The sequence below is a fragment of the Limulus polyphemus genome, unplaced genomic scaffold (genome assembly GCF_000517525.1).
Source record: "Limulus polyphemus unplaced genomic scaffold, Limulus_polyphemus-2.1.2 Scaffold3559, whole genome shotgun sequence".
Taxonomy (NCBI): domain Eukaryota; kingdom Metazoa; phylum Arthropoda; class Merostomata; order Xiphosura; family Limulidae; genus Limulus; species Limulus polyphemus.
Window position 1 is genome coordinate 92,585 of NW_013669169.1, and position 11,627 is coordinate 104,211.

The following is an 11,627-nucleotide window of genomic DNA, read 5'->3' on the forward strand; positions in this document are numbered from 1 at the left end:
TGAACAAACCAACATACTCCAACGTTTCACCTTGTGATGATGTACGTGGACAAACCAACATACTCCAACGTTTCACCTTGTGATAATGTATGTGGACAAACCAACATACTCCAACGTTTCACCTTGTGATAATGTATGTGGACAAACTAACATACTCCAACGTTTGATCTTGTGATAATGTACGTGGACAAACCAACATACTCCAACGTTTCACCTTGTGATAATGTATGTGGACAAACTAACATACTCCAACGTTTCACCTTGTGATAATGTACGTGGACAAACCAACATACTCCAACGTTTCACCTTGTGATAATGTACGTGTACAAACAAACGTATTCCAACGTTTCACCTTGTGATAATGTACGTGGACAAACCAACATACTCCAACGTTTCCATTTTTTACTTTATCATCTTCGGCCATAATAACCCGCTAACAATATCGTCAACACCTTGTTTACGACCCTTCTGATAGTGTTTGACAATAGCTGAAAGTATATCCTTGTTTTGAGAGTGTTGTACAAAACGAAGACCTGTGTTTGTTGATGTCTGGTTCTTTTTTTTTGTATAGATATACTGTGGTTTTCTTGAACTGCAATGTGCTGTGAATCTGGTTTTCAATTTTCTTCCCGTGTGTTTAATTAATGAGAAAGAGGTGCCACAAGCTAAAACTACATAAGTTTACTTAATGTATATTATATTATTTTAACTTAATTTTACCTTTGTGTTAAATACGTCAAGTATTACAACCGCTGTGAAGTTGTAGTGATTGGTTGATGGTTGTATTAGACTAAATCATCTTGAATACAAATGGTATTACAAATAACAATTTTCAAAAGATAAGAAATAAACATCTCTCTCTATAATCGCTCAGGCCTGAAACACCCTGCCAAGGACACCCCCCCCCTCCTCCCTGCTGTATATCATTATTAATTATACTTGTTGTAAAGCATTAGTATTAGGCCTATTATATTTTTAAACACTATGTTTTATATCTAGTCACACTGGGATTTTTGTTAATTAGAATAGTGTATAATAAGAGTGTTCTAATCACACTATAGTCGTCTTATAATATGGTTGGAAGCTCCCCAGTGGCACAGCGGTATGTCTGCGGACTTACAACGCTAGAATCCGGGTTTCGATACCCGTGGTGGGCAGAGCACAGATAGCTCATTGTGTAGCTTTGTGATTAATTACAAACAAACAACATGGTTGGAATACTATTATTGTTATACACTATTTTAATTCTTCAAAACAATTAAGGAACTAAATATAGTATGCAAAATTTTAAAATCTAATAGGCCTAATCCTTCGCCAACTTGTAGAAGATGTTCACACCACAACAATTGTTGTTGTAATAAATCCCTTGAATATCATCAAATTGTGACGTAAAAATGATAATACAATTTCGAGACAACTTTAATAGCACAAGCGTCTTAAAAAGATATGGTTTAATTATGGGCAAAAAAAAAAATCATCTCTTTAAGCCTAAAATAAGAATAATGTTTATAAATTCACGTATTTGTTATGTTACAAGTCTCTGGTGATCCTGTATGAAAACAGAAGTACTACTTTAGAGGCATATGTATGTGATAACCTACATTTTTCTTGTCATTAATAAAGCAAGCTTTATGATTTAAGTTACAGCTGATAATGTACTAATATAAGACGGTTTTTAGGCAAGACCCACGAGCTGATATTTAAGGGTATAACAAACAGGCAACATTTCAGACTTTCCTTTCTATTTGAATCGAAAAAAAAGATTAAATGAATTTGACTTGATTTAAGGACCTTTTTAGCCTATTGCATTGGATTAGGTTTAGATAGAAAGACCGAAAATAAGAACGTAATGCTGATGTTGTTTAGTTTCATTCCAGAACAAAACAGAAAGACCGAAAAATAAGCATACTTACGATAAGATTATAGCAATCACTTATCACTTACATATCTGAAATATGGCCAGGTGGTTAAGGCACTCGACTCGCAATCTGAGGGTCGCGGGCGTTATAAAGTGACGGTCAATCCCATTATTCGTTGGTAAAAGAGTAACCCAAGAGTTGGCGGTGGGTGGTGATGACTAGCTGCCTTCCCTCTAGTCTTACACTGCTAAATTAGGGACGGCTAGCGCAGATAGCCCTCGTGTAGCTTTGCGCGAAAATTCAAAAAAAAAAACAATTTATGAAACAGTTTGTTTGTTCATCTTAACGATGCCTTATGCGCACATTAGGCTTAAGGGCCAGATCAGAGATTATTATAGTTAAAAGATACCTGTCCTTAATTTTGAGCTTTAGACTAGAGGAAAGGCAACCAGTTGGCATCACCAACCGCCTCAAGTGACTACTCTTTGCTGAATATCAGGAATGATTATCACTCTTGTTTGTTTGTTTTCAAATTTTCGGGCAAAGTTATATAAGGACTATCTGAGATAGCGGTCTCTAATTTTAAACTGATTGTCCAGAGGAAAGGAAAGTAATGAACAGTACCAATCGCCAACATTTCGGCTATTCTTATCGATCTAATAGTGGGATTTTATCACTATTTTCGTATGGAACCCATGGCCTCAAAGTACGGAGTACATTTTGCGGCAGCGGGGAGGCGAACAAGGAATCCTCGGGTTTCACAGTCCGGCACGCTAGCTACTAGGCCATTCCGGCCCACTGTCATTCTAATAACGCATACACACTGAAAGTATATATCGTATTTGGCAGCATTAAATTTGGTCTGTGGCTTTGAAACAGAAAAGTATCTACTAATAATGTATTATTATTATTGCAACTAGATAATGACAAATTTTTGGCTATTTGAGACTGCTACAGTTTGCTAATATGTTTTCAAACTTGATCTTATGTGGGCTCCCCAGTGGCACAGCGGTAAGTGGTGGGCACAACACAGTTAGTCCATTGTGTGGCTTTGCACTTAACAACAAACAAAATTGTCTCATGTGTAAACTTTCTCCTGTGTTATCTCGAAACCCACTTCTGTGATCTCGGACTCGTAAATTCCTTGAACATATTTTCATGTTCTCTGTGGTGTTTGGAATAAGAAAACAACAAATTTTAAGAAAGAATGAAAAAAAATACGTATATGTTTCTCTTAAATTAAATAATAGTAGATTAAAATAAAAAGGGTGGTTATTATTTCGCATATGATGTACAAAATTCTAGTTAATATATTTTTTCTTTCCTCATCAAAATAAGACCAATCTGTACCTCTTTTTTTTATCGAATTTCATAATTTTGGTGATGAGACAAGAAATGACTTTATTTTAAACAATTTGTATAATGAATGCTTTAAAATAATGAATTAATAACTTTAAAGCTACATATTGTTCAAATGCTTTGTTAATGAATACCTTAAAATAATATATTAGAAACATTAAAGCTACATATTGTTCGAATGTGTTATATATATTGTTTGAATGCTTTATATATATTGTTCGAATGTTTTATATATATTGTTCGAATGTTTTATATATATTGTTCGAATGTTTTATATATATTGTTCGAATGTTTTTATATATTGTTCGAATGCTTTATACATATTGTTCGAATGTTTTTGATATATTGTTCGAATGTTTTTCATATATTGTTCGAATGTTTTATACATATTGTTCGAATGTTTTTCACATATTGTTCGAATGTTTTTTCATATATTGTTCGAATGTTTTTCATATATTGTTCGAATGTTTTTATATATTGTGCGACTGTTTTATATATACTGTTCGAATGTTTTATATATATTGTACGAATGCTTTATATATATTGTTCGAATGTTTTTCACATATTGTTCGAATTTTTTTCATATATTGTTCGAATGTTTTTCACATATTGTTCGAATGTTTTTCATATATTGTTCGAATGTTTTATACATATTGTTCGAATGTTTTTCACATATTGTTCGAATGTTTTTCATATATTGTTCGAATGTTTTATACATATATATCCTTAAGTTTACTGAGGAGTGTAAAGGGTAACTTAAACACCCTACATATAAAACTGAGTATCATGTATGATGCTTTGTCTTGAGCGTAATTTCGCTCACAGATTAAACAAATTGCTTGATATTTAAGCAGTACACGTAAAACACTTGTTTTTATTGTATTTCGAACATAACTTAATGCATTCTAATGATGCGTTTCTTCCTTTCCTTCGCAGGTTTCCGCCCTTTTTTGTTCAAACTAAATGCATCTAAGTGGAATGCTCTAACGATGATGATTTACTCTGCGAAATGTCTATATCATCGTGTGGACACTCTCCTGGGACTTGGCTTGTGATGTATATTCCATACGAAACAAAGTTATTATAGACATTGTCGATTATATCTAACGGTTATAATATTCAGAGATAACCAAGGAATATAAAACTAATATTTATGGATCGCTGATTTTCTATCCAGGATTGAATTATAAATGTACTGTAATTATCATATACTGTGTATTAATATTTACAATAAAATAATAGGGGACTTGGTGTCACTTACGTGTCCTCATTTGCAGAGCACAGTGAATTTGGTTGTAATTAAGCACAATGCTACACAATGGGCTATCTGCGCTCTGCCCACCACGGGTATCGAAACCCGGATTCTAGCGTTGTAAGTCCGCAGACATATCGCTGCGTCACTGGGTGGGTGGCAGCAAGGTGAAATAGTAAAAATTTTCCAGTGAACTCACATGTCTTTAGGGAAAGATAAATAAAACTATGTCTATATTCAAATCAACTGACGTTTCTGCTTTATGTAATTAAGTTAACAATAAAAAAAATGTCAATAATATTCCTTACCTCCAATTAAAAACAACAAGCAGGAATATTAAAATAATAAATTATTTTATTTTATTTAACATATCTATTGAAAAGTGTTTATATAATATTATTTCTTCTTTAGCCTAAGCACTTGGCAATATTTTCATCGTTAAACTTAACTGAAACAAGCTGATCGACATCCTTTAAACATATTGTCTTGAATATACTTTACAGGAAATAGAAGTACAAGTAAGATAAAAAAATGCAACGTTTAATAAGAATAAAGGGCCTGAAAAATGAGCTTGCAAAATAGCCCTTTAACTTGATTATATGAATAATATAAAAGTCATGAAATATTTAAAGCTGTAAGCCTATTTCTAGAAATGAAATACGTTCAACAAATTTTAAATAGGTTTCACAAATACATTAAGGGAATGTCGTGTTACAAATAGCCAGTACGCCCTATGATACTATGTCAAACGTAACTGATATTTCTAATAATCTGAATTTCTAGACTTATACTTCTACAACTATAAGTATTAATTCGTTATATAAATAATAATGATGATATGACGGTAAACAAAAAACGCCCACATTGTAAAGTTTTTTTTCTTAATCTGAACGATATAAGATACACACAACAGATTAACAATGTTGAAAATGTAGATACGAACACAACATTAAAACGCCTTGAAATAACACATTCCCAGTTAGTAAAGCGTCGTCTCTATAGAACTGACTTAAGAATATTATAGCGCACTGTCGCTTAGAATTTAGAGAACTAAATCCACTATTAGATAAATAAACAATAAAATAAATAAAAAACGCTGAAGTGTTAAGGAGGAATATCAAGCAAGTCGCTTAAAATTCACCACTTTTGAGTCCATACGAACTTTGATACATCTCATAGGTAAAGAAACAGCACATCTGGCATTACATCTATCAAGAACTTTAACATGTATCCATGAATGAAAAGTAGCACATTCATCTTGTACAAGAAACTCACTGCTTCATGGTAATAGTTTCTGTCCAACGGGTTGCAGCCCATAAGCCGCTTATAGATAGTTTCGTCTTTCATGGTTTACTGAGCGTTAGAGTAAGGATAAGGAACCATGGAGACTAAAAATTGGAATAATTATTTCTTAGATCAAATGAATGAGCCTAGATTTGACGGTAACCTCGAAAACTCTTTGATGTGGCTGTTTTATCGTAACATGTTGTAGCCCTATTTCGAGTTCTTGTATAACACGCCACATTCATCAGCTGTTATTGGCAGTTAATGGCTAGAGTTATTATTTAAATCCAATCAAAACCATCCTAATTAGTTTGTTTGTTGTATAATTTTTTACATAAAACTAAACATGGACTATGTATATATAGCTGTTCCTAATTTTTGGCAGATAATCTATAGGTAAGACAGTTAATTAACAGCACACTCTGCTAAATCTTATCTGATTGAATGGGGAAATTTGACCACCACTGTTATAGTGCATTCATGGGCCTCAGATATGGATGCATTTGTGTGGAAACGGGTTGCGAACCATATATCCTTGGATTCATAACCCGGCCACAATAACCACTAGGCTATCAAAAACGTAAACCGATGAGGTATTTCATTTGTTTGGTTATTCTGTATATGAGTCAAAATAGTTGTCAACATCAACCGGACTTCGTAGTACATCATGTCTTGCATATATATATTGTCTTATATAGTAATTCTTAAAAAAAATATTAAAGTTTCGTTATCAAACCTTGCCTTATTTAAACTATAGTACCACTTCTCTCATCCGTAATACTAATATCTCTCACCTATAGTACCACTTCTCTCACCCGTAATACTAATATATCTCACCTATAGTACCACTTCTCTCACCCGTAATACTAATATATCTCACCTATAGTACCACTTCTCTCACCCGTAATACTAATATCTCTCACCTATATACCACTTCTCTCACCCGTAATACTAATATATCTCACCTATAGTACCACTTCTCTCACCCGTAATACTAATATATCTTACCTATACTACCATTTCTCTCACCTGTAATGCTAATATATCTCACCTACAGTACCACTTCTGTTATCTGTAATACTAATATATCTCACCTATAGTACCACTTCTCTCACCTGTAATACTAATATATCTCACCTATAGTACCACTTCTCTCACCCGTAATACTAATATATCTCACCTATAGTACCACTTCTCTCACCCGTAATACTAATATATCTCACCTATAGTACCACTTTTCTCACCTGTCATACTAATATATCTTACCTATACTACCATTTCTCTCACCTGTAATGCTAATATATCTCACATATAATACCACTTCTCTCACCTGTAATGCTAATATATCTCACATATAATACCACTTCTCTCACCTGTAATACAAATCTGTCACACCGCTATTACCATTTTCCTCACCTGTAATAAAATTCTGTCACACCGCTAGTGCCATTTTTCTCACCTGTAATACAAGCCTGTTACATCACTAGTATAATTTTCTTTGCGAGTCATACAAATCTGCTATACCACCAGTACCATTTTCTTTTCGCTTAATATAAATCTCCAATATCACTAGCGCCATTTTGTTTACCGGAATGCAAATCTGCCACTGAGTTAGTGCCATTATCCTCACCCGTAATACAAATCTGTCACACCTCTAGTACCATTTTCTTTGCCTGTCATACAAATGCCATCTGCAACATGACGTGTTCACGTTCAGTACCTTCTTTCAACCACAGCACATCGTCTACTGAGCAGTATTACATGGATAAGTCAGTTTACTGAACACTATCACATGGATAAATCAGTTTACTGAACACTATCACACGGATAAGTCAGTTTACTGAACAGTATCGTATGGATAAGTCAGTTTACTGAGCAGTATCACATGGATAAGTCAATTTACTAAACACTATCACATGGATATGTCAGTTTACTGAAGAGTGTCACATGGATAAGTCAGTTTAGTGAACACTATCACATGGATAAGTCAGTTTAGTGAACACTTTCACATGGATAAGTCAGTTTACTTTAGAAGACAAGTTATATTTAGAGAAAACAATTAGTTAACATACGTTATGAATCACCAAAGACTGCCGTTGTTGCTCCGACATCAAGAATATTTCCAAAAGGAGAGAAAAGTCAATACCACGCGATTTAAATGATGAATCATTGAAGTTCAGACAGTTCAAACAATTCACTTAGCAAGTTTTTCAAAGACACGGGAAATGAATGCCTTATGTAAACGAAGCAGCATCTTTAAGACGAATTCGGTCCAAGAGAACGGTCCCCGTGATGAGAGGAGTCAATGCTGTATCTTTGTTCACGTTAGTAGTTTATACGTGAGTCACTCTAATACGGTTATTGTACCGTAAGCTCAAACGTCACTGTCTAGCATACACAAGCTTTTAAAATAAAGAAATTATTTGCATGAGACATTGAATCATTTGTTATCATCCAAACTACGAGAATTGTTCTGTCGATATGAATATTCTCACTGTTTTAGTGTCGCGTTAAAACAGTTAAAACTAATTTGTTCTTATTCGCTAGGGAAGAATAAATAATTAATGAAACCCTCTTTTGAAATATGTGCTAACTGTATAAAACACAATCTATATATTTCATCTCCTTAACAAACGAACATGGGAATAAATATTAATAAAATAATTACTCTTCAGGTCAACGTGGTGTTAGAAGAAAACCAATTTCGATATAGTTTTCAGTGTTCGTATGACCTAATTGTAAGCGATGTTGAGACAAAAACTGAAAGCCAGTAAGAACGAGTTCGAGACATTCAAGCGTCTGACGTCATTGTAAGTAACAATGGGATGAAGTTGTAAAATGTGTAACGACTATAGTTAGTATTTTTTGTTATTAATAAAGTTACAGAGATATGGTCATTCAATTTGAAACACAAGTATAGAATATTTCATCATGTAAAGTTTTACGTCACATTTAAGAACCTTATCCAATAAAAATCGGGCGTTGTCAGCAGATACTACCACGTAGTGTCAGCTTAACATACCCGAACTTACACACTCATACCGTTTAGTTTATGAAGCTGATATCAGCAGAGAATTTCACAAGAAATTGGGTTTGATTTTTGGTTTGTTTAGAATTTCGCACAAAGCTACACGAGAGCTATCTGCGCTAGCCATCCTTAATTTACCAGTGGAAGACTTGAGGGAAGGCAGCTAATCATCACCACCCACAGCCAACTTTTGGGCTACAATTTTACCATCTAATAGTGGGATTGACCGTCACATTATAACGCCCCCACGGCTGAAAGGGCGAGCATGTTTGATGGGACAGGGATTCGAAACCGCGACCCTCAGATTCCGAGTCGAGCCCCCTATCCACCTGGCCATGCCGGGCCCGAAGAAGTCATGCCTAATAAAAGTGAATAAATGTTACTTACTTCCTAGGACATATTCAAGCTAATAATATGTAACTTAGGCTTAAGATCTCGAGTCGACAGTATAAGGTTATATATTTAGATATATAGTGTATGACGTCATCGAAAAAATCCGGACGTTTTCCTTGTTGTTCCTTTTTATCATCTGATATTGAAGTATAGCCTAGAGGAGTTTTTAAATTATTCGCGATCTTTGTATATAGTAGATTTGGACATTCAAACCGGACGAACCTGTCACATAGCACGGAAATACCAAAATGGTTTTTTAACACGTTAGGTCACCATATTACTATTTCATGACGTAAAGAGCTTAATGTCCCGCTCTTAAAGCATATCATATATCAACAGGAAACGTATGTTCAGTAATGAATACATATATTTCTACATAGGAAAACTATCCTTTAATATTTGGTGAATTATCATATCAGCACTATCTTAAAACACCTGAAGCGTCTTCTATAACCATAATTAGTAGCTCTTAACATCTTCAATGAAATGATCTATTTCTAGCATTAAAATATGGTTTGAAAATATACCCTGCAGCACGTGCATAGATCATTGTTAACAGTACCCCAGACTGACCTATCCATAAACTTCGTAAGACCTTTAACGCCTGTATAAACCGGAAAAGCTCAGATGAATATGTTTTAATAGTTTAGAGTTGGACATTGGTTTCCTTATCTGTGTCTCCCGGTGGGTCAGCGGAATGTTTACAGACGTACAATGCAAATATCCGAGGTTCGATTCCCCGCGGTGAACAGAGCGCAGATAACCAGCCGTTTAGCTTTTCACTACAACAACAACAATTTTATCTATGGTTGTACTTCTTCGCTAGAGATTATGATGCCTTCGGCTGGGTGTGGCCTGATGGTTAGTGTTTCCGTATTGTGAATCCAAATGTTATGTTCCGGTCTGATGGTTAGTGTTTCCGTATTGTAAATCCAAATGTTATGTTCCGGTCTGATGGTTAGTGTTTTCGTACTGTGAATCCAAATGTTATGTTCCGGTCTGATGGTTAGTGTTTCCGTATTGTAAATCCAAATGTTATGTTCCGGTCTGATGGTTAGTGTTTCCGTATTGTGAATCCGAATGTTATGTTCCGGTCTGATGGTTAGTGTTTCCGTATTGTGAATCCGAATGTTATGTTCCGGTCTGATGGTTAGTGTTTCCGTATTGTGAATCCGAATGTTATGTTCCGGTCTGATGGTTAGTGTTTCCGTATTGTGAATCCAAATGTCATGTACCGGTCTGATGGTTAGTGTTTCCGTATTGTGAATCAAAATGTTATGTTCCGGTCTGATGGTTAGTGTTTCCGTATTGTGAATCCAAATGTTATGTTCCGATCCGATGCTTAGTGTTTCCGTATTGTGAATCTGAATGTTATGTTCCGATCTGATGGTTAGTGTTTCCGTATTGTGAATCCGAATGTTATGTTCCTGTCTGATGGTTAGTGAATCCGAATGGTATGTTCCTTTGCCATGAAAATATACTCCGCACTATCTGTATCCGTTGTGCACTATAAGAGCGATGGTTAAACCTGACTATTCGATTTGTTTGTTTAAGAGTAAAGCCACACTCGACTATCTGCTGTGTCCACCTGGGGAATAGAAACTCGAATTTTAGCGTTGTAAGTCAGTAAACTTATCGCTGTTCCACCGTGGGACAAAAATATTTAAAGTAAGTTTTATTTGTTTGTACTTTAGCACCAAGCTACGAAATGGGTTAGCTTTGCTGCGCCCATCACGAGTATCGAAACCCGAATTTTTAGCGTTATAAGCCCACAGACTTACTGCTGAGCCACTGGGAGCTACTATTCGGTCAGCGAAGATAGAACAGAGAATTGCGTGTGTACTTGCGCGAAAATTACAGAAAAAAGTGAAGAAAAAATGAAAATCAGCAACCAAGTGTTCCTGAGAATAACTTAGCTAGAATTTAATAATAAAATTATATAAACAAAAAAGAAACGAAAATAAATAAAACAGCTACTGAGTCATACAAAAATAGACACAAAAATGATTAATTATTTCACAGTTCCTGCACTTTAAAATATTGATATTTTGTATTTTCATTTGGAAAAACATATTTTAAATAACAAGAGAAATGTTCACCGAGATTCGATAATACAATTCATTAACTTATTTATATTTACATTATGTACGTAAAAACAACAATAAAGTAAAGTCAGCCGCTGGAAAACAGAACAATCAAAAGATACCGTATTTTTTGGTGTATAAGAAGCACTTTTTTACCCCAAAATTTGATGTTAAAATCTGCTTGCGTCCTATACACCGAAGGTATGAATAATATATATGTATATATATACGATATACACAAGCCGTGTGTAAATATATTTAAATAGGCATGCATAGTTTGGTTCAATTGAATGTGTTATTTATAACAATAGTAGTTTTTTTTCTTTTAAAAACTATAACTATTTATAATGCTCCCTAAATAATAAAAT

General features: G+C 34.4%; 1 protein-coding gene across 1 annotated transcript in view; it reads left to right on the top strand.

The window, feature by feature from the left end:
- The window catches only part of LOC106469584 (POU domain, class 3, transcription factor 4-A-like), an 81,808-nt gene extending 77,327 nt beyond the window's left edge, over window positions 1-4,481 (top strand). The window contains exon 2 of the mRNA XM_013930085.2: window positions 4,155-4,481. The gene's annotated coding sequence lies outside the window, so the exon portion shown is untranslated. The remainder of the gene's footprint in view (window positions 1-4,154) is intronic.
- The last annotated feature ends 7,146 nt before the right edge of the window (window positions 4,482-11,627 follow it).